The sequence below is a fragment of the Cyrtonyx montezumae genome, unplaced genomic scaffold (genome assembly GCF_038088225.1).
Source record: "Cyrtonyx montezumae isolate F1298 unplaced genomic scaffold, pur_monq_1.0 scaffold_2, whole genome shotgun sequence".
Taxonomy (NCBI): domain Eukaryota; kingdom Metazoa; phylum Chordata; class Aves; order Galliformes; family Odontophoridae; genus Cyrtonyx; species Cyrtonyx montezumae.
The window spans coordinates 32,369,108-32,394,432 of record NW_027071936.1 but is presented as its reverse complement, the minus strand read 5'-3'; the positions used below and the strand labels follow the sequence as shown (position 1 = coordinate 32,394,432).

The 25,325-nt window shown below is 38.9% G+C and overlaps 1 long non-coding RNA gene across 1 annotated transcript in view; it reads left to right on the top strand.

The window, feature by feature from the left end:
• The first annotated feature begins 726 nt into the window (after window positions 1–726).
• Window positions 727–25,325, top strand: part of LOC136048928 (uncharacterized) — a 41,860-nt gene continuing 17,261 nt past the window's right edge. The window contains exon 1 of the long non-coding RNA XR_010622243.1: window positions 727–755. This is a non-coding gene — a long non-coding RNA (uncharacterized LOC136048928). The remainder of the gene's footprint in view (window positions 756–25,325) is intronic.

The following is a 25,325-nucleotide window of genomic DNA, read 5'->3' as shown; positions in this document are numbered from 1 at the left end:
CTTACAACTGTAAAATAATTTGTTTTAAATTATGTAAACTTATATATTTGCCACTGAGCTGTAACATCTGTTCTTTTCCTAATACTCAGGTTGCAGGTAGCTCCTCCCCCCCCCCCCCAACTTCCCACACTAAGATTTTTGGACACAGACCTGATGGAAAGTCCATCAGATGTTCAGGGTGTTCTCTGGATTTGGCTCTTCTGGTTAATGTCACTGCTAGCTGATATTCAGCTTTATTTGGTTTAATTGCTGTGGTCACTTAGACATAGGTGGTCTAGCAAGATTCTGCACACTGAAGTTTCTCTACAACTGGTAGTACTCAGTAATTGGTTAGTACTGTTAGATCACTCACTCCCACACTCCCAGATGCTTTTAAGACTAGCCTCTCTTTGATGCTGTCTTATAGGTTTAGTGCTTATTGTTTGACCTTGTTTTAAAGGAGATTATTTTTCCTTTTTTTTTTCTTGCTGCTTTTAAGTTTATCATGTAAAAAGGAGAGTGTGTACAAAAATGTAGCATTCTGTAAATACTGACAAAGGAGAAGGAAATTTGTAACAATATTTTCTGGCTTCTAATCTCACTGTATTTAGGTCTTAGTACATACTGTCACTTGGAAAGCATCTGATTGAGAAGAGGGAGGGGCTGATCTCTTTGTGGCTAACATGATTGACAGTATTTTACTTTTCAGAGTCATTGTGGGTGGGGGCAAGGCACTTTGCTGCGGGAAGAGATGTAGAGCAACAGATACCAGTGCTGTAAGTATTTTCTCAGTTTTGGCAAAAAGCTATCATGAGGGCTAATTTTCTTTTCTCAGCATTCAAGAAAACTGCTGTGTTTTCCATTGTTAGTCTGTTTTTAAGTATGACTTGAAATACTCCATACCACACCCACCAGCAAAACACATCAAAGACGAAATGATAAAATGATAACTGTTGTAGTACAACTTACTTTCATCAATTACAATTTGCATTGCTAGCATTTAGTGGTGGTTTTGGGGTTGTAAAAAATGCTCTTCTTAGTTGTTTCCTTCTGCATAAATCTTAGAATGTCACATGACTGACTCCATCTTCATTTGAAGCACATTTCCGAGGTTCCACGAAAAGACTTTTGTGAATGCTTAACGCAGTGCATATTTGCTGGGATTTAAACATTAATTATCAATTTTTTGTCAGTCACTGCTGGAAAGAACTGGCTATGTAAGTGTTCTGGAATGTTGATACCTAAGTTACTTGTATATTTATTATTTCAAGTGCTTAATTGTTCTAATTGTCTCTGTACATTTTTGAGAACCTCATATTTTGCTTGTAGCACGGAGAAAAATACGTCCTGCAAAAAGTATATGAGGGTATGTAGCTAAGCAGAACAGGTCACAAAAAAGTTTGGTGGTTTGGGATTGCTTTGGGTATTTTTTGGAGGGGCAAACAATTTGGTACTCTTGCATTTATTTTTCCATGGTATACCTTCTGCTGTATGCCAGCATAATCTGTTATTTTATCTCAGTTTTGAAAAGCTGGAAAGCCCTACATTGTCTGCAAGTGTCTTGGTTGGAGTATGGTACTTGAACACTTCTATACTGGCAAATGTTGTTGGCTTTTTAATTAAGTATATTTTTAAGGAGGTTAATGAGTCACCAGTGAAAGTATCATTTAAAAAGGAAGACTTTAAATATGATTTTCATGTTACTGAAATTTATTAAATGTCATCTAGAAGTGACTTCAAAAATTATTTCAGTAAATAGTTGTCACTTTACTGACAAAGTGAGAGTCAATGACTTTCCCAATGTACATTTTGAGCCCGTAGGGCTTACAGAAAGGATCAAATATGATCTTAGATCACATGTCTTATCACCTGGACTAAAAGCATACAGTAGTCCCAAAATGGACGGCAGATTAGTTAGCCACAGGATAAAATATATAAATTATTTGTAATTAAATAAATAAATAATATAGCAGTAAAAATAAAAATGATCTGTTGCTTATTTTTGCATAGATCTCAGAAAGTTGGTCAGTTCTTGGAGAAATTCAGGAAAATTCTTCTTGTCGTTAGCTTCACAGATATTACATTCACTTCCTATGGGACTTTGATCCTGCAATACAGTAAATTTTGTTAGTTGGTGGTAGTTCTCTTGCCACGTAGTGTTAGCATGTCTGTTAAAGAAAAGATTCCTTAATATTTCAGATGTCTGGGGTTGTTTTTTTTTCAGTTGGTAGATGTTAATGGATGGTACAGTGAAGGAGGCTGCTTATTCAGGGAACTTCTGTAAAAGGAAAAATACTGCAAGCTAAATGCATTCACTTTCTATGATGAGTACTGCAGCTGAGGAAAATCTTACTTTCTAGCCTGAGGAGAAGTTCTAAAATTATAAAGGGATCTCTAAACCAAGGAATTTGTTTATGTAGTTTATCAGAGTGCACTTTGGTATTACTTGTTTTACTGTTGGGTCAATTAGAGTTTATGGCACAGTTTTCTGAACTACTGCTCACGTAAATAATTGTTACCCTTCTACAGTATAAGGTGACTTACATGATTTAGCAAAGAGAACAGATCTCATACTTCTTAAAATTTTGACTTACATAGTTACTGTGGCTCAGAACTGCTTTTAAGTTTTGGATTTTCAGCAAATAGACAAGTAGTTTGACATTACATTATTTTTGTACAAAAAGCTGTATTCTCAAGCAACCATAACACAAAGACCTTAAGGTTAAAAAAAACAACAACTGATGTTCTTTTTCATTATTGCTGAAACACGTTTGTTTTTAACTAACTGACCATAAAGATTACCTACCATGAGTATCCGGAGATTCTTTTTGGTATTTCGAAGAGCAATTGCAGCAGCTTCTTCAATTTCAGCCTCATCTTCAATTTCTTTCTCCAGAGTATCCATTTCGTCCAGGTAACACTGCAGAGTTTGTCGGCTGCACTCCTAATACAGTAATCAAAGTCAATACATATATATATAGAGAGAATATTTATATAAAATGTTTGCTGAAGAACATAGAATTTTTTTTTCTCTTAATTGTCCATTCTTTTTATCCTTGTATGAGAAAGGAATTAGGCTTCCTTTTATACAATGTATAGTGGTTTTTTTTCCCTCAAAGTCACATTATAAGATTCTATGCATGGCCTTAGTTCTGTGTTAATTTCTTGTAGCTTTCAAAATGTAGATGATTTTTACAGGACATTTTCAATGGTGAGATATCTCTTGGGAACCTGAAGCTGCTGTATTAGCTCTTAAGCTGAGCTTTATTTCCAGTTGTTGCGTGGAAATCCTGTCTTAGGAAAAGGGTTACTAGTAAAACCTCTATTTTACAGTGACAGTCTTCAGTTAGCATACTTCAGTTCCTTTATCTAATGCCTTTATCTGATCTTGCAGTTGAATGTCATAGAGTCACAGAATGGCTTGGGTTGGAAGGGTACCTAAGGACCATCTGGTTCCAACTCTGCCCTTGGCAGGGCTGCCGCCCACTAGATCAAGCTGCCCAGGGCCGCATCCTGTCTGAATTTGAGAATAGGTATATAGCTTTACGCATCATTCTTACAAGCCCTTTCAGGCACTTGGTAATAATATGCTACTTAATCAGTCTTACACAGCTACATTTGAGCACTGGAGCTCTGAGATAGTTACATCTTGATCTTGCCAGCATGTAAGAAAAATGACTCAGATAAGGAAGTGGTTGCAGAATCTGGTTTTAAATCTTTACTCAAACAAAATTACTCTTAAATGACAATCTATTGGAATAAAAACTTCATTGTAGGCTCCAAGTAATTAACTTGCATGAGTATCTTAACTACTTCCCAATGACAACAAATTGATATTCTTTTTAGTTGCTTGCACACTAAATTAGAAAATTTGTACAGATCAGCAACCCATCAACTGGAAATAAAGCTCAGCTTAAGAGCATTATCAGAGTCTGATAATGCTCCTGGACTTAAAAAAAAAAAAAAAAAAAGAAAGAAAAAAGAAAACCACAGTGACAGTATTGCCATGGAACTAAGTCCTACATGCTTACTGAACACCACAAAGTAAGAACTTACAGCTAAATATTTCTAGGTTGAGTTGATTAAATTTTACTTCTGGAGTTAGAGCATAACTGAGTTTCATTGTTGATGGGATATGGGAGATTTGTAACTTGTTAGAAAGAACCAACTACTGTCTCTGCATTTTTTTTTTTTTTTACAAAATACAGGTGTTTTAGCACGGATATTGCTGTTTTTAAATCATTTCTAACTTTTCTGTCATTCTCAGAATTGTTCTTATATTAGTGTTGATACAACAGTATTGCTTTCTGCAAATATTACACAACATTTAATTGATAAAAAGAACTTTTTTTTTTTGTAAATTGAACTGTGTAGTAACCAAAATGAATACAAAGGATTCGTTTTATGTTTTATATTGCAGAGACCAAGAAATAATACCATTCGTTACCCTGTTAATGTTTAAGAATACAAATTAAAGGCAGAAGTGTATTTTAGGAAACCATTTTACCCTCACACTGAATTCAGACAGTTTAAATTTGCTTTCTATCTTGTCCCTTCGGATAAGTGAATTATTTTGGTCTAAATCTATAATGCATCATTTTGAAGTAGCCGTGTCATAGAAATACTGAAAACAGGAGGCTTAAACTCACCTGTTTCCCATTTGGTGTGTAGAGGTCAAGATGAATCTTCTGTAGAGAAGAGGAAGAAAACATTAATTTTTGAGGACAAAATGCATAGAAAAAATAAGTAGAAAATGTTAACAGAAAGTAACTAATACAGGAAAACCATCCACTTACATTCTTGCTTTTTTCCAATATTTCTAAATCATCTATTAATGTTTGAAGACCATGAAGGTTTTTTGATGACAGAGATGCTCCGTAAGCTGTAGTCATAAGCATTGCTACTGAAATACAGCTGAAGATCAGTACTTTGCACATCTTGTCAGTGTCCTGATTATCTGTATGCTAGTATTCAAATTGTGATGTACAGTGTGAAGTGATAAGTTGTCATTAAACTGTTTAGTATTTATACTCTTCTTTCTGGGGGGAAAAAGAGGGGGGCGTCATGTAAAGAAGGTTTTTATTACACATTTTTTCATATGTTTTACCTGTATGGCAAGAATCATTACTTTTGTTTTTCCTCCCCGATGACACTTTGGAATTTTTTTTACTGCAAGAGGGATTTTACCTACATTCACTGGTGTAAGAGGAGCCCACACTCACTTCTGGCACTTCGTGTGCTTTTTGCATGAAACACTTTTTCCCTCTTGGGCTGTCCCACTCCCTCATAGAATATGCCATACAGGGTACTGCTGCCACACAAAATGTTCTAAAGGTATTTAAGTTAACCACTATGTCTACTGGTGTATGTTTATCCTTCTACAAATCCTGTGGCATCATTTAAACACAGAAGAAAGAAATACCTCTCACTTTACTAATTGTTGTTTAAACAACAGGAAGAAAGTTGGCTTCCTGTCTGAAGGTGGTTTTACCTGTGATCGTTTGCAAAGACAGTTAAAAGGAGCTTAGGTGCATAGGTCAGTCTTTTATACGATCAGCTTTAAAGTGTGTATAACAAAACATCAGGATTCTTTGTTTTGGGATGTTTAACCAAGTTTTCTGTTAGTGTTATGTCATAATAATGCCTTTCATTTTTCCTTATGCATACCTTTCTCTTCTCTCCAGCTTAAAGAGCAAATGCACTGCTTTTAAAAATATTTACAGATTTTTGTACTGATAGCCAAACCACTGCATTTTGTGGTGTATATTGCAGTACTAAAGTTGAGAGCCAGCAGCCATTCGACCTTGGACTCTTGCTTAATATTGCTGAATTGTTTATCTTTCCTGGTTCAAAGGTCTGTTCGCTGATAATCTTGGGAATGCTACGAGCAGTGTTTAAAAATCACATTTTCTTCACTTTGTGCATGGTTCTGAGCCACGTACTCCCCCTGCTGCCCAGAAATCTCTGTGTTCTGTTCACTGCGTTTTTCTGCTTAAGCCACACAAAATAAATTCAGGTTCTGTACACTGTTGTGTGTCAACGTTTTGTAGCATTCAGAATGAGAAAGTCTGGGCAGGTGACTGCTTCATCATCCATTAATGTGTGTGGAAACTAGATGTGGAAATCTGTTTTGTAGATCCTGACAGTATAATACACGTGTACGAGGGGGACAGAAGAACAGTTCTGTCCAACCTCAGAATATGCTTTTGCTTGGGTTAGAACAAGTCCATTACTGTAATTGTTTTTATTAGTGTCTGTGTAACTGTCCGAATCAGCAGTGTGATCCCAGTACCTGAAGAACTGAGTTTTTATTTCCTAGTTTTGAAATAAGCACAAACATTTAATGTGTACAGTCATATAGAAGTCTTAGTAGCTACTGTAGCTTGCAATACATAGTAGAGGTCCAGTTTGCAACCTTTTCCTGCACTGTATCTTTTGTCTCTTCTTTTTATTCCTGACAGCAGTTGGTTTCAGACAGGAGTTACAGCTGCAGAGGTGAGCTGCTGAGCAATAGGTTAAAATTAATAGGTTACTTTTTCTCTTTAAGGGTGCTTGTACAGTTCAGTCATTTTATTCAAAGATTTTAATTTTTGAATTTAACATATTTTGCACAAAGAGTTGATTTAACATACTTTGTAAAAGCTCAATACTGAGCACAAAACATGTTTTTATTGATAATGTAATTGGAATTACTGCTCATTACTTCCGATCTTATTACAGAACAACAAAGACAGAATATTACAGAGACTTCTCACCTGCTTTTAAAGTAATCCCTGGAATTTCACTTGGAAGCAGTGAATTAGAGATTCTGAATCTGAAGCTTCTCTGAAGTAGTTTTTAGAATCATAGATTCATACAATGGCCTGGGTTAAAAAAGACCTCAAAGATCATCTAGTTTCAACCCAACTGCCATGAGCAGGGTCACCAGCCACTACAGCAGGCTGCCCAGAGCCATGTCCAGCCTTGCCTTGAATGCCTCCAGGGATGAGGCATTCACAACCTCCCTGGGCAACCTGTTCCAGTGCTTCACCACTCTCTGAGTGAAAAACTTGCTCCTATCATCCAGCCTAAATCTCCCGTCTTAGTTTAAAACCATTCCCCCTTGCTCTATCACTATCAACCCATGTTGATACGCTCCTTTCAAGTACTGGAAGGCTACAGTGGGGTCTCCCCGCAGTCTTCTCTTCTTGAAGCTAAACACGCCCAGTTCCCTCAGCGTATCCTCATAGGAGAGGTGCTCCAGCCCTCTGATCATCTTAGTGGCCCTCCTCTGGACCCATTCCAAGAGCTTTGTGTCTTTCTTGTGCTGGGGGCCCCAGGCCTGGACACAGTGCTCACAAGAGCTGAGTAGTGGGGGACAGTCGCCTCCCTCTCCCTGCTGGCCACCCTTTTTTAATGCAGCCCAGGATATAGTTGGCCTTCCAGGCTGCAAGTGCACACTGCTGGCTCATGTCCAGCTTCCTGAAGTCCTCCACAGGGCTGCTCTCCAGGAATTCTACCCCCCAGTCTGTATGAATACCAGGGATTGCCCCAGTCCAAGTGCAACACCTTGCACTTGGCCTTGTTGAACGTCATTAGATTCACATGGGCCCACTTCTCCAGCCTGTCCAGGTCCTGGATGGTTTCCCTTCCCTCCAGTGTACCAACTGCACTGCTCAGCTTTGTGTCATCTACAAACTTGCTGAGGGTGCACTTGATTCCATCATCTGTGTCACTGATGAAGATGCTGAAGAGCACCGGTCCCAAGACTGATCCTTAGGGGACACCACTCGTCTCTGGCCTCCACGCAGACATAGAATCATTGATCACAAGCCTTTGGCAGTGACCAGCCAGCCAGTTCTTAATTCATCAAACAGTCCACCTTTCAAATCCATACCTCTCCAATTTAGAGAGAAGGATATGGTGAGGAACCGTGTCAAAGACTTTGCAGAAATACAGATAGATTACATCTGCCACTCTTCCCCTGTCTACTTGTGCTGTCTCTCCATCATAGAGGGCCACCAGATAAGTAAGGTGAGATCTGTCCTTGGTGAAGCCATTCTGACTGTCCTGGATCATCTCTTCATCTCGTATGTGCCTTAACATGGTACCCTGGAGGATCTGCTCCATGATCTTCCCAGGCACAGAGGTGAGGCTCACCAGCCTGTAGTTTTCCAGGTAATTCCCTCTCCCTTTCTTGAAAATAGGAATAATGTTTCCCTTTTTCCAGTCACCGGAGATTTCACCCGGCAGTGATGATTTTTCAGATACAATGGAGAACAGCTCAGCAGCCATGTCAGCCATCTCTCGCAGAACCCTTGGATGCATATCATCCAGCCCTGTGGACTTATGTACATTCAGTTTCATGAGGAGGTCTTGGACTTGTTCCACTGCTACAGTGGAGCAGAATCCTCTCCTCTCACCCACACCTAGAGGATCAGGGTCCTGCCAGACACAGGGAGCTTGGCCACCAGTGAAGACCAAGGCAGAGCACTTTTTGAGCACCTCATCTTTTTCCATGTCTGAGGAAGCCTGTTCTCCATCCTCATTAATCCGAGGAGGAACGCTCTCCTTGGTTTGTCTTTTCCTGTCTATGTACCTGTAGAAGTCCTTCTTGTTATTTTTCACATCCCTTGCCAAATTCAGCTCCATCCATGACTTGGCTTTCCTGATCTTATCTCTACACAACACAGACAGCGTCCCTGTATTCTTCCTAGAAGGGCCCTGCTTCCACTTCCTATACATCTCTCTCTTTTTCCTCATTTTAAGCTTCCAAGTTTTCACTCAACCACACTGGTCACCTGCCTCTTCTGCTTGATTTCTTCTGCCAGGGGACGGGGAGTTCTTGTGCTCGCAGAAAGGTGTTGTTAAAGAGCTGACAGCTCTGTTGTGTTCCTACACCATTAAGGACAGTTTTCCAGGAATTTCCCTTCAGCATTTCCTTGAGCAGCCAGAAGTTTGCACTCCTGAAGTTCAGGGTCCTGACTCTACTTTTCGCCAGGCTGGCATTCCTCCAGATCACAAACTCCACTAGGACATTATCACTACAGCCCAGGCTGCCTTCAATCTTAACCTCTCTAATGCTCTCCTCTGCACTAATGAGCACCAGGTCCAGTAAGACTTCACCTTGGGTCAGTCCGCCTAGTACCTGGACCAGGAGGTTATCCTCAACAGACTCCAGGAATCTCTTGAATTGTCTGTAACCCGCTGTGCTGCTATCCCAGCAGATATCTGGAGGGTTGAAATCCCCTGTCAGGACAAGAGCCGGCAAGTGCAACACCTCCTGCAGTTGAAGCAAGAAGGCCTTGTCAGCAGGCTCCTCCTGATCAGGTGGCCTGTAGCAGACCCCAACCACTAGATGTCCTTTACTGGACTGATTCCTGGTTTTAACCCGTAAGTTCTCAACCTGGACATGGTTGTTAACAAGACAGAGCTCATGTAAAGGGCAACTCCCCCTCCTTCCTACCCTGCCTATCCCTTCTGAACAGCCTGTAGCCCTCAGTTGCACTCTGCCAGTCGTGAGATTTGTCCCACCATGTTTTCATAATAGCAATTATATCATAATTTTCCAAGCACATCACAGTTTCCAGCTCCTCCTGCTTATTTCCCATGCTGTGTGCATTGGTGTAAAGGTACTTCAGCTGGGCTTTCTGGAACACTGCCTTTCGAGAGGGGCCCTCCCTCAAACCTCAGAAAGAAATCTGAAGTTTTCCCCCACTGCTTCCTAGACGGACATTAGAGGGTTTCAACAGGATTAGCAATGTATTTAGCATTGATTAGAAGTTGCTCCCCAGGATCAAGAGAGAAGAATGTTTTTATTTTGTTTGTAGTAGCGTATCTGTATACTTTCTGTAGGACTTGTGCCTAATATAAAGAAGGGCTAATTTTCTCTTCTGGAAATTAAAGTAAATGAAATAATGATTGCACTGACTAAACCTCTGGTATGCATTGTGCATGCCTTCAAAGTCTGGAAAAGTTTTTACATAGGATCTGACACTTCTCAGTTTTGGCTCTTATATTTTTGTGTATCTCTAAAGTGAAAACTTGCTTTTTTTTTTTTCCTTTGCAAACTTGATGACAGGTGGATTTTGGAGAGAAGTTTTGGTTTCACTGAGGTATTAGACATTCTGTTCATCAGAGTGCTTGCCTTCTTTCTCCATCACCAGAACAAAGTGGCATTCAGCTAGAGTCGTCATATACAACATCTTTGGTATATTTTAGTTCATGTGCAGGAGTTTTTCAGACTCCTACTTCAGTAGCATGCTTTCACAAGTTACTGTCAATGAGAGTCATAGGAACGGCAGTGAAGTTTGTATCTGTTGCGAAGGTGTTAGCTAACAACTTACGATCACAGATGGTTGTTGACTTAACTCTCTAAATGTTTTCCTGGCCCTTTTAAAAGAATTTTGAGTAGTTGAGATTATATTCATGTTTACAGATCTCATCATTCTAAGCAATAACCCCTAGGAGAATGCCTTTAATATTCTGTTCATTAGGGAAACTCATGTAAATGTGTTGAAGTAAAGATCTGGATAAGGAGTGGAGTGGTAAGTGTTCTTTTGATTTTAAACAAACAAAAAGAGCACCTTCTTTCCTTTTACAGCCTTTTCTCAGTTTTTCTCCTCAGTCAAGCCACAGTAGAGCTTCATGACTCGACCTCCATTTAAGAAATGGAGAACTAATTCTATAAAGGAGATCAGTCAATAACGAAAGAATAGAAGCTTAAAAAATAATAGAACTGAAGTGTATTTTAGTACACCTTGTAGAATGGAGCACTTCCTTCTGGAGTTCCTGTGATCCTAACACTCCAAATCTCTAAGCTGTTAGAGAGGTGGCTGCTGTATTTCCTGTTGAGCAAGAACTGTAACAGCATCGGTTACAACCAGTAATCTGTCTGTTTGTGTTGCAGCCTGTTTTTAGTAGGTACTGGGAGTAGAACAATTTTCAGATGAATACAAGGGATTCCAGAATATGTTAATAATTAAATACGGGAGTGAGTCGATGGCTGTGTTTATAAGGAAAGATAAGAAAACACAGGACAAACCATGAAATGACTTTATTGTATTTTTTTATTCTTGTAGGATTACAGTTTTCTGATTTATCAGTGCATGTGAAAACATCTTCACTGGGATATAAAGGATGTGGGAAAGTGTCCTTTGGATGGCTTGTAGAACAGGGACAAATGAAGCAACGAGTGAAAATAGGAAGCCAGAAGTTGCCATATTGGATTGGAACAGTGGTTTTAGCTAGATTAATATTATTCCTGATTAGGGCAATTACCCACTGTATCAGGTGCAAAGAAAAATACTCAAAGTGAATATTTCTTCAAGAAAAAGTGAAATAAGGTTACCTGCAAGAATATAAGTTTAACGACAACAAAAAAAGCTTTTGGCTTTACAAATTTAACCTAACAGATCTGAAAATAATTGGAAATTGGAAATGTTTCCACAAAACCTGTTTTGAAGTAATTTTTCATTGAAAAGATCAACATCAGGATGGATGGGGAACAGTTCTAATAGGTATAAACTAGCCTTTCATTTGAGAAAGTAAATTAACAGATTTATTGTGAGTAGCAGTATGTTCTGATCATTCATTTCTATTGGTATATGAAATGCAGACAAACAAAGCTGATGGTGATTGAGGATCTCCAATGACTAAGAAAAAGCGAGAGCAACAACAAAAACAAATGATGAAGAGTTAGAGTCTGGTCTCTGTCTCCACAGTCCTTGAGCTGTTGGGAAATATGTGAAGCTGAATAGAAGTGGAGTCTTGCACTTGGAATAGAATAATTTAATGCAACAATACTGGCTGTGGACTGACTGGTTAGGGAGCTGCTTTGCTGTAAGCAAGCTGGGAGTTCTTGCGGACGGGTTGAACAAGTCAGCACTGCGTTTGTATGGTGTCTGGAGTTGCTGTGCGGGGTCTCCCTTCTCAGATATGTTTGAAGACCATCAGGCGGCCTCTGAGTGACACTGCTTGAGCAGCGCATTTGAACCGCATGGCCTCACAAAATCACTTCCAGCCTCAATCATTTTGTAGTGAAGGTTAACAGCACATTGGACTGCATTAAAGAACTTGTTCAGGAAACCAAGGGAAGTGACCGTCCTGTGCTCCACATTATTCTGTGGCTGCATCTCAAGTCATGTGTTCTGGGCTCCCAGTGCAGAACAAACACTGGCAGACTGTACAGAGTCTGGTGGCTCAGAGGTACCACTATGATGGTTAAGAACCCATGATGTATGGGGACCAGTGTGAGCGAACTGAAGTTTCTGAGATTGAAGGGAAGTAATTCTCTCAGTCTCCAAAAGGAGATTATAGAGAGAATGGAGTGGGACTCTTCTTGGGGACATGCAACAAAAAGATAGCAGGAACGATCATGGGTTACAGGCAGAGGAATTCTGGACTCACAATGGAAAGATGCTCAAAGGAAGTGATTTTGCACAGGAATCATATGGTTATCTAGGTGTTAATATAGATGGTTATTTGTGGGGGTTGTGAGATCATGGAAGGGACTATTTAAAGTTAGCCAGTCCAACTCTCCTGCAATGAACAGGGGACCTTCAGCTAGATCAGGTTGCTCAGAGCCTCATCCAGTCTGACCTTGAATGTCTCCAGGGTTGGGATGTCCACCACATATCTGGGCAACCTACGCCAGTAGGGCCGTGCCCAGAGGGTAGCAGTTAATGAAGTTAAGTCCAGCTGGCGTCCTGTTATGAGTGGTGTCCCCCAAGGGTCAGTTTTGGGGCCCATCTTGTTTAATATCTTTATTGATGACCTAGATGAGGGAATTGAGTGTACCCTCAGTAAGTTTGCAGATGACACCAAGTTGGGAGGATGTGTCAAACTGCCTGAGGGTAGGGAGGCCCTTCAGAGGGATTTGGATAGGCTGAACAGCTGGGCTGAGCTCAATGGGATGAGGTTCAATAAGACCAAGTGCCGGGTCCTGCACTTTGGCCATAATAACCCCATGCAATGCTATAGGCTTGGGGCAGAACGGCTTGAAGAATGTAGAGAGGAAAAGGACCTGGGGGTGTTGGTTGATGCTCGGCTCAACATGAGCTGGCAGTGTGCCCAGGTGGCCAAGAAGGCCAACGGCATCCTGGCCTGTATTAGAAATAGCGTAGCCAGCAGGAGCAGGGAGGTGATCATCCCCCTGTACTCAGCTCTGGTACGGCTGCACCTCGAGTACTGTGTTCAATTTTGGGCCCCTCACTACAAGAAGGACATTGAGGCCCTGGAGCGTGTTCAGAGAAGGGCCACAAAACTGGGGAGGGGTCTGGAGCACAAGTCTTACGAGGAGCGGCTGAGGGAGCTGGGATTGTTTAGTCTGGAGAAGAGGAGGCTCAGAGGAGACCTTATTGCACTCTACCACTTCCTGAAGGGAGGCTGTGGTGAGGAGGGGCTGGGCCTCTTCTCCCTGATAAATAATGACAGGACGAGAGGGAATGGCCACAAGTTGCGCTGGGGAAGATTTAGATTAGACCTGAGGAAACATTTTTTCTCTGAAAGAGTGGTCAGGCACTGGAATGGCCTTCCTAGGGAGGTGGTTGAGGCACCGTCCCTCGCGCTGTTCAAGAAGCGTTTAGATGAGGTGCTAAGGGATTTAGTAGTTGGGTAGGGATAGTGATAGGAGGATGGTTGGACTAGATGATCTTGTAGGTCCTTTCCAACCTTATGAACCTATGAACCTATAAGTGCCTCACCGTCCTTATTGTAAAAAACTTCCTCCTTATGTTCAACTTAAATCTCCCCTCTTTTAGTTCAACAAAGGGTAAAGATTGGAACTGCACCTAATGCAGGTTAAGATGGTATGCTGTATCTGCAGAGGAAATTGTTTAATTTCTCCAAGACTTCTGTGTGAACTTAAATGGAAGTATAATCTATCTTCAATAAGTCTAGCATACATTCACAATAATGATCAGTCTTGTTTGTTTTTTTCTTTTGGAGCCAAATGTGTTTGTAAGAACAGTCTTCATGGTGAGCGTTGCCAATAATAAAACTTAAGTCATCGATCTCCTCTTAGTTGAATTTACCCCAAACCTTCTGAAAGTGTTCCCAATACACCCACAAAACAATACAAGTGTTAACCTCTACTAGTTTTGTTTCACACATCTTTTCAAGTGAAAATCTACAGAGACTGATACAAACACACTGCTGATTAGACAGTTCTGTGAATTTGCTCACTGATTTTTTGGGCACATGGATGAAGAACTGTAGAGGTCCTTCATGTCCTTGTTCTTTGTGATTTCCAGCAGGATTGTGTGTTTTGGACCCATATTAGTTCTCTTTTTAAGATGGAGAAAAGCCAAACGTGTGGTGTTACAAAGAAAGGAAATCTGATTGTAGCACTGTTGTTGAATGTTGTCACTGCATGTTAACTGTTACTGGTGCAGTGGGATAGGAAGGAGCTACAGAATGAAAGTGTCACAAAAGGTTTGTGATAGTTCTTTAATCTTATCATAGATAAATCCACTTACCAATTTTGAAAAATAAATGAAATGTGCAATTTGTTTCAGTCTTCAGAGGGGAAGTTTTAAGTAATATTTAATGCAAATTTCCATACTACTTGCCTGGCGTGACTTAAATTTGAACAAAAAACAAGAGGAAAAAGATATTATTAGGAAAATCCTCAGTGGGTTTTAGTGGCTGATTCAGAGGTAAAGAATATTCCTGGTTCTTTCCCTTCCACTCATGTTGAAAATTCACTCATTACTAATAGATGTGGCAAAACTAGCTTTGGTCCTAAATCAAATGCTGTAATTTGCTGAATGTCATGCATTTACAATGTTTTGTTACTCTTATTTTTTTCTTCTATATAGATCACTGTTTTTATGAATCTTTTCTTCCCCACTTTTAATCCTGTTGAGGCACTGTAATTCAGTGTATGATTTGCTTAAAATCAGCTGTGTCACAAGTGTTTTGCTTCTTTGTAGAAAAATCACCAAATCAGGACAAAGATGAGGGCAAAATTTTTGCACTGCTCAGGGTCTCAATTAGTAAAAGTGTTAGCACTGAGCTTTGTTTAGTTAACAGTATTGACACTTGACACAATTGCAATATGAAGCAGTATATCTTCAGGGAGTTATTTCTGAGACATTCTACTTGTCCCATAATGGTTAATGTTTCTTTTTTAGTTGTTGTTGGGTATGTTTTAAGCTCTTCAAGATTAACATCTTTTTATATTGAGATGATATAGAAGCTGAAATGTCATCCAGCTGTTTTTGAAGAGCTGGCAAAAGCTAATTTTTCTTATCTGTTCTTTGTATGACTTACATTCAGGAGTACTTCTGTTATGCTGACTGAGTGGGAGCACCTCACTGTGCATTTCTGATATGGTGCAAATTACATCTTCCTCATAAAGATTCCATTGAATTAACTAATATTAGATTGTCTTTGTTCAGTCATTTTCAATGTCATGGGGCTGTTTGTATCATACTAGTGCTGGGAGTTGGTATAACCCCAAGTCTTGATAGATCAAACACCAGATAAAATATAATTATTTTCTAGCTGGGATCATTTTTGCCAAAAAAAAAAAAAAAGGATGGGAAGTGGTGTTTTCTATTAGGCAAGCTGATGGAAGTGGACACACTTTTAGGCAGAGTCCTTTCATCAAATTTTTGCTCACCTGTACCTCTCTGTGTGAAATTTTGGGCAGATACTGAAGGCATATCAAATTTAATCTGGAATAAATGTTGTGTATCTTTACTTACAGAATAGTTAATGCAAATCAGAAAATGTGTTTATCATCATTTTCAAATTCACAGCTTTGTATGCTTTAAATGTCACCGAAGTTTTTCTTTCCAGATGTCTTGGGTCTGTTAGACAGTCCCTTACTGTGTAGTATGAAAAACGATTTAGGCTAACCTTGGATATCCAGAGTCCAAATCTAAAGCATCTAATGTCTGCTCTTCTCATTTCATTTCATCTTACCTTACCTTTGTGTGCTAGTGTCAGTTTTAAAACACTTATAAATAACATAGCCTTAAAAAAGAAAAAAACAACAAACCTATTTTATATATATTGCATTGAAGAATAAATACTACTGGAACTGACCTCTCCATTTTTGTAATGAGTGGACAGTCATGACAACATAGACATGAAAAAGAGAAGTCTGAATTTGAGGAGGCCTTTCTGGTAGGTCCTGCTCTGCAGCCCCACTTTGCAGAACTGTAGTTGGTATTTAGAAGTCCAAAAGGACAAGTATGTTGTAGGCATAAGATTTTAGCATCAGAATCTCTGTTTGTAACTTTATTTCAGCAGTTTGATTTCACTGTGATCCTTTCTAGCCGTAGATGTGCTCATACACTTACGATCATTTCTTTTGATCCTTCTTGGATATTTTTTTGACTTGGGATAGAAAAGGTCTGCCAGAGTTATTTCCCATTACTTGTCCTTTAGCTTTTTTAATATGATTTCCAGTGTGCTCTGAGGTTACGAGTAGTCATTTTACTCTGTTTGAAAAGCCCTTAGGGTAGCAGCAACTTCAGCGCAGAGGTGCTGTATGAAACAGCCTCTGTGCTGGGTTTGATCTGTTATCTATTTGGCTAGTTGTTAGCATGCAGTTGTGGGGAGGTAAGGGTATTTGCTCCCATGTCATTAGAAAAGTTCATTGATTCACACAGGACATTTCCACAGTTGTGTGGAAGTCATGGCCTACTCCTTTTCTGGAAGGCAATACAGTGTGTTTTCCTATGATTTTTTTTTCTTCCTTTGTTCACTGTTGAGCTCTTTCACAGCTACTGTATGACCCAGCTTCCCTTGCTTCCTGGGCTGAGGAAGCCTTTTGCTAAGAACAGGGATAGTAAAAGGGATCTGTCTCACTCTTAACCTGAGTACTAATGAAGACCAGTGTAGCATCGGAGCCGGAGCAGGTGTTTGTGGGATTGAAATAAGATTATCATGTCAAAAATCTAGAGCACAGACAAATGAGAAGTAGTTGGGTTAGTTAGCTCTGTGTAGTGTTCCTTGCAACCTTTACACAAACAAAGAGGAGAGTTTTGGTGCTGAGCTGGAGCAGAAGGCTAGGATGTGTCCTCGTAGCTACACAAGACTTAAAGATGACTGCTACTGAGCAATTCATCTATGCAGGACAGCAGTATCTAGGATATGTTTTGCAGGTACTTCTGGGGAAAGTAGAAATTATTAAAAAAAAAAACAAAACAGTCAACTACTACAGTAGAAAGTTATACAGTGATTATACATCACATATGCAGTCCTGTGGTAGCTTTAAAAGAATGCATGCCTCTGGACCTGCATGTGTGCCCTAGCCACATCATGACCTCGTACCGTGCAAGACCTTTATGTGCGTCACTTTTCCTCCTGTACTTTGGTTTTCTCAGAAAGGAAATGCAGTTGCGTGGGCTGGAAAGGAGATGCTGTGCATTCTAGCTAGGTTGTGATCTGGTTGATTAGTATAGCTACCATATCAGCTCCCAGCCATCACTTAGTCTAAATGCCAAAATCAGAAGCTGTACCCTAATTCTTTAATGCCTGAAGAACATCATGAAATGCCCTGAGAAATTGGTGGATCTTCATAAAAAAAAGTTTTTCCAAGATTTCTGTTGGAATGGGAAGAGTAATTCTCTGTAGAACTAAGCCATTTTGGAGATGGGAATATTAGATTTCAAACCAGTAGAGAGTACTTGCTTGACAAAATGACATAAGGGTCATGAAACATTGTTATGGTTCTATGATTTTTGTTGTATTATTAATATTCCACATCATAACATCATGTGGAGTATTGGGAGTTAAAGAGTTAATGCTCTAGCTCTGTTCTGGGTATACCTGATTCAGACTCAGAACATTCTTACTGGTTAAATGCATGCACCATTACGTTGTTTTTCATGTTAAAGCAATACTCAGGCATGACAAGTGAAATCCAAATCAATTTTATTTACTTTATGAACACCAAAGGAGAGAAAGTGCTCTTTTATTACATGGAAAGTGCTCTTAAGTAATCCCTAGAAAAACTGTGTTCAGTAGGGTTTGGATGGTGTTTCACCTCTAAGTTTGCTGGACTTTGAGAAGGGTATCTTTACATTTCTGTGTCTCTGGAAGCAGTTTTCAGAGAGATAAGACTGAAGAGCACCACAGCAGAAGGACTGTGATTTCCACAATAAAAGTTGCACCCTTGAAAGCAGCAGATGGAATCTGATCAATGCAGGCTATGATATCCAAATACTGTAAAATCATTTGCTCCGTAGCTTCATTACATCTCTATATGAGCATATATGTTTGCAGATCAGTAATAAAAATTTCAGGAAACTGAAACTGTGAACATGTCATTAGAGGTTTCTGAAAGGACCACAGTGATCTGATTACACTTTATTCTAGTCTCACTTTATTTTTGTAATCTTGCTAGAATGTGAGAAATCTATTAACCACAAAGAGTTTAAATTGCACACAAGTTTTGCAATGATCTAGACTTATTCTGGATGATTCCTCTCTTCAGTAGCTAAATGCAAAAGTCAAAAGACTATTGCAGAAAGCAAAGGTAAAATTCTAGTGCTGAGTTCTCACTTGCTTTCTGGAATTTCTTATTGACAAATTAGGCAGTGGAATCAATAGAGATGGAGAAATTTGGTTGGGTATTGGTCTTCCCACATTATTCAAATTACTGTACTTTTTACTTTCCATGTCTTGCTGAGGGAAAGATTGACAGTGATTTGTTGGTGTCAAATGCATCATAGCAATTTCAGTCATAGATTCCGTAACCAAATGCTTGAGAGTGTAAGCATTGCGCTCTCTCACCCCGTTCAGACCCAAGTTAATGTTCTGTTAATACAAAGGCTTTCATATAAGTGAGTAGGAGCAGAGAGGCCCTTGAACATGTCATTTTGTGCCTGTTGAGTTTTAAAACTTTTAAGAAAAATGTCTTTTAGATTTGCTCTAAAGTGTTAGTAGTGCACAACACCCATTATAGCTTGGCATCTGTGAAATAAAGTTCAGTTTTTATCTGCAGAGAATACCAGTTACTGCAACAAGTATGATGATGACTAGAGCTTACTGAACTGTAATCACCTGATCATGGTTTTCTCTATGGGATGAGTTGACATCCTGATGGAATGGACCTGACATTTACATCTAGATGTTAGGGTGATGCTTCCTGCAAGCAGCAGATATGAACCTGGGATAGGAGAGTGGAATGGGGGAAAAGAAAAGTAGGATGGTGGTAGTGTAAACGCACCTTACACCTATAGAAAATGGTGAAGCAGAAGACTGCTATCTGATGCAAAATATTAATACCATAAATAGAAGTAGAATGCATTTCTTTCAGACACTTCAGGATTTCAGATAGGATAATTACATGGTAGATGCAGAGTGGGTAAAACTGTTACCATAATTTATCTATTCAGTGCCTTTGTTTAAGGCTGAGGCTATAGGAAGAGAAATGTAACATTGTCATTAGACTCTTGAAAGATGTTTGCTATTATTTGAGTGACAAATCTATATAGTATTTTTTGTTGTACATAGCTCTTCAAAAGGTTTTTTTTTCAATGTTATCTCTGTGAAACATCTTCTATTTCGAAGGCTTTGTGACTATGTGTGGTACATTTGTTTAGTTTTGTGCTTTTCTTCCAAAACACATTTTGGCATGAAATTAGCTTCAAATTACAGCTATTTGAAAAAGGGATTCACTGCTGATAGTTCTTCCTGATCCAGAGTGTGAGACCTCTCTATTGCACGAGCATATGAAAAGCAAAGCTGTTACAATTGCATTTGCTCATGGTCAATTCTTTTCCCTTTCTGCTGAGAGGTTTTGAGTTACTAAAACAACTAATGGCTGAAAATGGCATCCCTTCATAGCGGAGACAAATTTTACCCTTTAAATAAAGGGTATTTTACCAGGTAATATTAGATATTAAAATCTGTAAAATATAAAAAGTAAAATAAAAATACTAAGCATTCAAGAAAATAAAGAAGCTTATGAGGAATCAGACTGACCAACTGATATCTAAAACAAATTATAGAAGTAAGGGAAGGAAGAAAAGGAGTTCCAGGGGAGTTTTCATTTGTTAGAACAGCAATACCTTGAGAAAGGCAGGGGGATTCTCTGAGTTTTTCAAACACAGGAACCCATTCTCTGGTTTTGTAGGAGGTATGAAAAAGAGCTTTTCACTTCTGTGAGTATCTTGATACTGCATCTCTTTTCTTCCATTTTTGTAGATCTTATGCCAAAGTTCTTACTTCAGTAGCTGCCAAAAGCGTTAGAAGTAACTGTCATGTCAGAGCAATTGTGATTCTACTTCATGTGGAAGATGATTTAATAAATGCGACTCAACTTCTGCAGAAAATACTGAGTAACAGAGGGCTATATAGTCTCCACTGTGTGTTTTTTGAAATGCTGTGACACGTATACAGAAGATTTCAGAATCATAGAATATCCCGAGTTGGAAGTGCTCAGATAAAATTGTAGACTATTTCTAGTTGGAAGGGACTCAGTAGAATCAGTGTTCATGGTAGTTGATTGGTTTGTATTGCAGTTTTTCACAAATGAAAAATAGCACTTCTTTGAAAATATCAGATGAGGCTTCAGCATTTCAAACTTTATGATAAGTCTGCTGTCCTTTCACTTTTTAAACCAAAATTTCAACTGTGCTGCTAGATTCATGGAGAAAACCTGTTATTTTGGCAAATTCATGTTGATTCCATATGAGATAATAGTAACATAGAAATAACATTTAAAAGAAAATTTGAATCAAATTTCAGGTAGAGATTCCTTGAATCTTTCAGTGCTTAAAATTACATGCATTTGCTTGTGAAATAAAACATTGCTGCATATTTCCTTCTATCTCGACAGGCTGAAAGAGATGGAGCTGTTCAGCCTGGAGAAGAGAAGGCTGTGAGGTGGTGTCCTGATAGCAGCCTTTTAATATCTAAGGAGGAGATATAGGAAAGAAGGGGACAGACTCTTTAGCAGAGTCTGTGGTGACAGAACAAGGGGAAATGGCCTCGAGCTTAAAGAGGGTAGATTTGGGCTGGATATAAGGAAAAGGTATTTTACAGTGAGGGCGGTGAGGCACTAGAACAGATTGGCCAGGGATGCGGTTGGTGCCTGTCCCTGGAGACTTTCAAGGTATGGCTGGATAAGGCCCTGGGCAGCCTGATGTAGCTGTGGTGTCCCTGTTCATTGCAGGGGAGTTGGACTAGATGATTCTCAAAGGTCCCTTCCAACTCCAAGGATTCAGTGATTCTATTTAATGACCGTAATTTCATGATTCATTTGGAGTATGGCGTGCAGTATGCAAGTGAGATGTTGTAAAGAAGACAGTGGAGGCAGGTTTGTTTCATCTTAGAGGCTACATTTTCCAAAGATACAATCAATGCTTTTGATTCATATTAAGCACCATAACATGTAGTTTTTTTCCTGCAGCTATGTTAATGAGCACTATTTCAAAAAATAATAATAATTCTTAAGCTACTCTCCTTCATGTTGTTCATACCTTACAACTTAAATTATGGTGTCCTATAGAGACCACAGTGAGGACCCTGTGTTCCAGGACTTTTATGAAGTGTGGCGATTCTTGTGGCTTCACAACCAAATGTGAGACAAGAAAAGAATGAATGAGGGAAGGACCAGGGGCTTCTGATTCAAGTAATAGAGGTAGATAGTACCCTGAAGGATGTTGAGGTTTGTTTTATTGTTTGATGGTTGTTTTTCTTTCTTGCTTGAGTTAAACACAAAGAAAACAGTCAAAAATACTGTTTGGTTTAGAATGCTTATTTCAGATATGGTTATTGTCTTTCCATGCTAAAAACAGATCTGCAAGTGCCTTACAAATCTGATGTGCCAACTCTGTAATTGAGATACAATTATCTTAGAGTGCAAGAAAATTAACCAGTGTGAGCCCTCGTTTTCTAACTTTTTAATTAAAAAAGTTTGTCAGAATGAGCACAGAATACTCTTTGTGGTTTAGGTTATATTTTCATTATTAACAAAAGCAATTCATATATAGAACACAGGGGTTTCCCCCTAGTCTATGGTATATCCCTGCCTGTGGTAATTCAGGGTTTTTCCTCTCATGCCTGTTCAGTTAGGCATGTAGGCTAACACTTCTTCTTCTCCTAGATGACTATACAGTAATTTCTTCCTTTCTGTCCAATCCTGACAGGTTTTTGTAGGATTGCCTGGTGAGGTGAACTGTGACTTTAAGCAGGGATGTGGTTTAGAAACTCCCATGTTGTCATTCTTGCAATGACATTACCTTCCCTGTTACCTGGGGAAGTTGCTGAGCCCTTCTTTAATGTTCCTCATGAGTAAATGAAAATGAAATTTCACCACTATGTTTTGTGGGAACTTCATGCCCCCTTCTGAAAACCTTCAGTCATAATCCTGATCTCATTGGAACAAAGAAGTGCTTTGAATTGGTATTTTGATTCATTCTGGAGTATAATCTTATAATTACCTTATAAATATATCCTAATTTTGACTCTAATTCCCCCCTCCACTGGAATTGATGATAAAATAGTGCACTTGGCTTTAACAGTGGTAGTAAGTAGTTCTGAAAAAATCTCATGCTGCAGATGAAGTCTCCCTTTGTTCCCAAGGAAATCTTAGTACTTCATTACCTTTACCCCCTTGACTGCAAACCACGTCTCGAATGTAGCTGATTATCCTGTTTGCAGCTTACAGCTCTGGCAACATGGAAGTGATCTTACTCCATGCTAATGTTTAAATGTTTTCCTAATTCTGTAAAACACCTCTGTGAAGTAGTTGTTCGTAGTCCAAGAAGAAGAGAGTGTATGCGATGTTTTAATGAAGCCTGTTGTGATGTATGCAGAGTGAAAGAAGTATGGTGTCTCAAAAAAAGTCTTTTAAGTGACACCTTAAACCTGAGACTTCTTTGCAGCTTCTGTCAAATCGTTAGAGGCTTTGAGGGTCTGCTATGAAGCCTTTGTCATGGAAATGCCAAGAGACTTGCAGAGAAGGTAGAGAGAACAAGGTGGGTTTTCTAGCCTGGCTACCAAACTTCTTTCAGAGCAGCACTGTCTTGATTGTGAGTCTGTTTTTTTACTACTAGGAACACTTGCATGATTTTACATGTATGCAGAATAACACTGCTGGGAGTGCTGTAAGTTTCTTTCATGTGCTGAGATTGCTTATTACTATGCCTTTTCAACCAAATGTATGAATGTATCTTCAGCCCATTGGCAGACTTTTTCAGACCAACATAGCAGTAGCTCATCCAGGGAATATTGGCTAGGGAGGCACTACAGATACCTTCCCACCCTAGGTTTTCTGTTAATGACATTACTTTCGGTGCACTTTCTGTTGTAATGTTTTTCTTAACACTGTTATTTTTCCCATGTAAATTCTTACTAGAGGTCTCTGTGTTCTTGTGTGGTAATAAATAACTCACTAATAACTACTGAACTTAGCCTGTTTTTCTTGATTTGTTATGTGGGAGATATAAAAGAGGAGAGAAAAAAACAACTCACAAGTCAGATCCTGGTCCTTGCAAGGAAACCTATGAATCTTCCTTGCAAAGGAGTCTGGGTTGTTTTTGATCTTGTTTTTCTTTTCTTCAAATCCTGAGATTTACTGAGAGTTGGAATTATAGAGCACAGTGAGTGTGTAATTGATTGCCAGCATCTATTGTAAATGTGGTTACTGCCTATGGAAAGAAAGGGAAAATCCCTTTGCTAAATTTGCCTTTGAGACTTAATGCTCCAGTTACTGCTTAAACTATAATGAAATCTGAAATCTATGAAAATCTGTATGTTCAAATTCCGCATTCAGAGGAACTGGAGGGATATTTTATGAGCTATGGTATGTTTTACCATTTTTCTCATAGAGCAGTTTTATTACTGTGCCTCCAAATACCTTAGCATGTGGCTAAAGAAAAATGTCAAAAGATTCTATTTAAATGACTAAGGAAAAAAATAAGAGTCAAACCAAATTCTGGGGGAGATAAATTTCCAGTGTTAAACAGGAAACGTAAAGATGCAACACAAATGTTAGCAAAATCATAATTAATATTATTAAAGTTGTAGATGTGTTAAATTTTGCACCCACCTCTATCCAGAGGTTATTCTTTCAGTTATGGGAAGCTTAGGCTGTATAATTCAATATTAAAACTGGGGACTGCAAAAGTGAAAAGAGGTAGTTTATTCTGTGTGGTAACCAAATGGATGATGGTGAGGGGAAAAATCAACTAGCTCACTAAGGCTGTAGCATTGTACCTAAAAAAAATTTTTTTAGAGGAAGTATGTTTACTGCCATGTAGCTCAACTTTAATATTATATGATCTGCTTGTGTTATACAGTTAGATTCTTATAGCTTATATAGGAAGTTGTTGAAATTCCCTAATACACAGGGAAATTCCTATGTACTAAGTTTTAAACTGGAAGAATAGACTAATTATTTTTATGTGAACAGAATTAGAACAGCATGGCAGCAGACATGGGAATTTGGAATTGAAGATTTGGTAATATAGTTACATCTCAATGATTGTATTCTATTGCCTCTTTTGCCATTGAGTTACGGTTTAACCTAATACAACTGACCTAAACTACTGTCCTTTCCAGTACCTCTATCTCCAGAGATGGTTTAGTGTCAAGAAAAAATTAGATTCCGTTTTATTGGAGGCCGGTGAATTGAAAAGCAAGGTATTCAAATGCTACTTGTAGCGTTTGTGTTTAACGGAGATGAAGAAGAGAACATAAGCTAGCTCTAGTATGGAGGAGAGCAGGCTGGGACAGGTAATGGGGTGTGTTAGTGAAGAGCTGAGGAAGAGCAACCAATTCTTTTGCATACGCACAAGCAGTGGCTGACACTAAAAACAGTTTGCCTCTTTTGGCACAATATATACATGCAAAGGCATTTTGTTTATATCTATATGCACCTGAATGTTTGCACACTGGTAGAAGTGGAGAGAAAAGCTCAAGCTCATTGAGAGCAAGATCAAACTCACTGGATTTGGGAGAGCATGAGTTGTACCACGCAGTGTGCTGAAATGCATTTCTTTTCCTATTGAGGGCGAAAGGGGTGTGTGGGGCCTCTCATACCACAGCGCTTTTGAGAATCCTGAATTCTAAGTAGAAGTGAAAGGACTTTCACTTGTATTCAGAAACTAGTCTTATATTTTTTCCATCCAGAAAATGATTGAAAGTTTGTAAAGAGAAAACAACAAATGAAATAATCAGAAAATGAGTAGGCTTTGACTCAATGTTTTATAATATTTTATAAGTACAGGTACATTAGTCATATTCTCTGAAGGATTTCTTGTAAAGGATTGTTGCTCTTTGTAAGTTTTTCCTGTGATTAATTTTTTAAATAAAAGTTTGGGTTTTTTCATTAAGGGAATGGGTACTTTGGAAATTGATAATTATGGAAACTGAAATGATCGCCTCCTGATTTTCAGGGA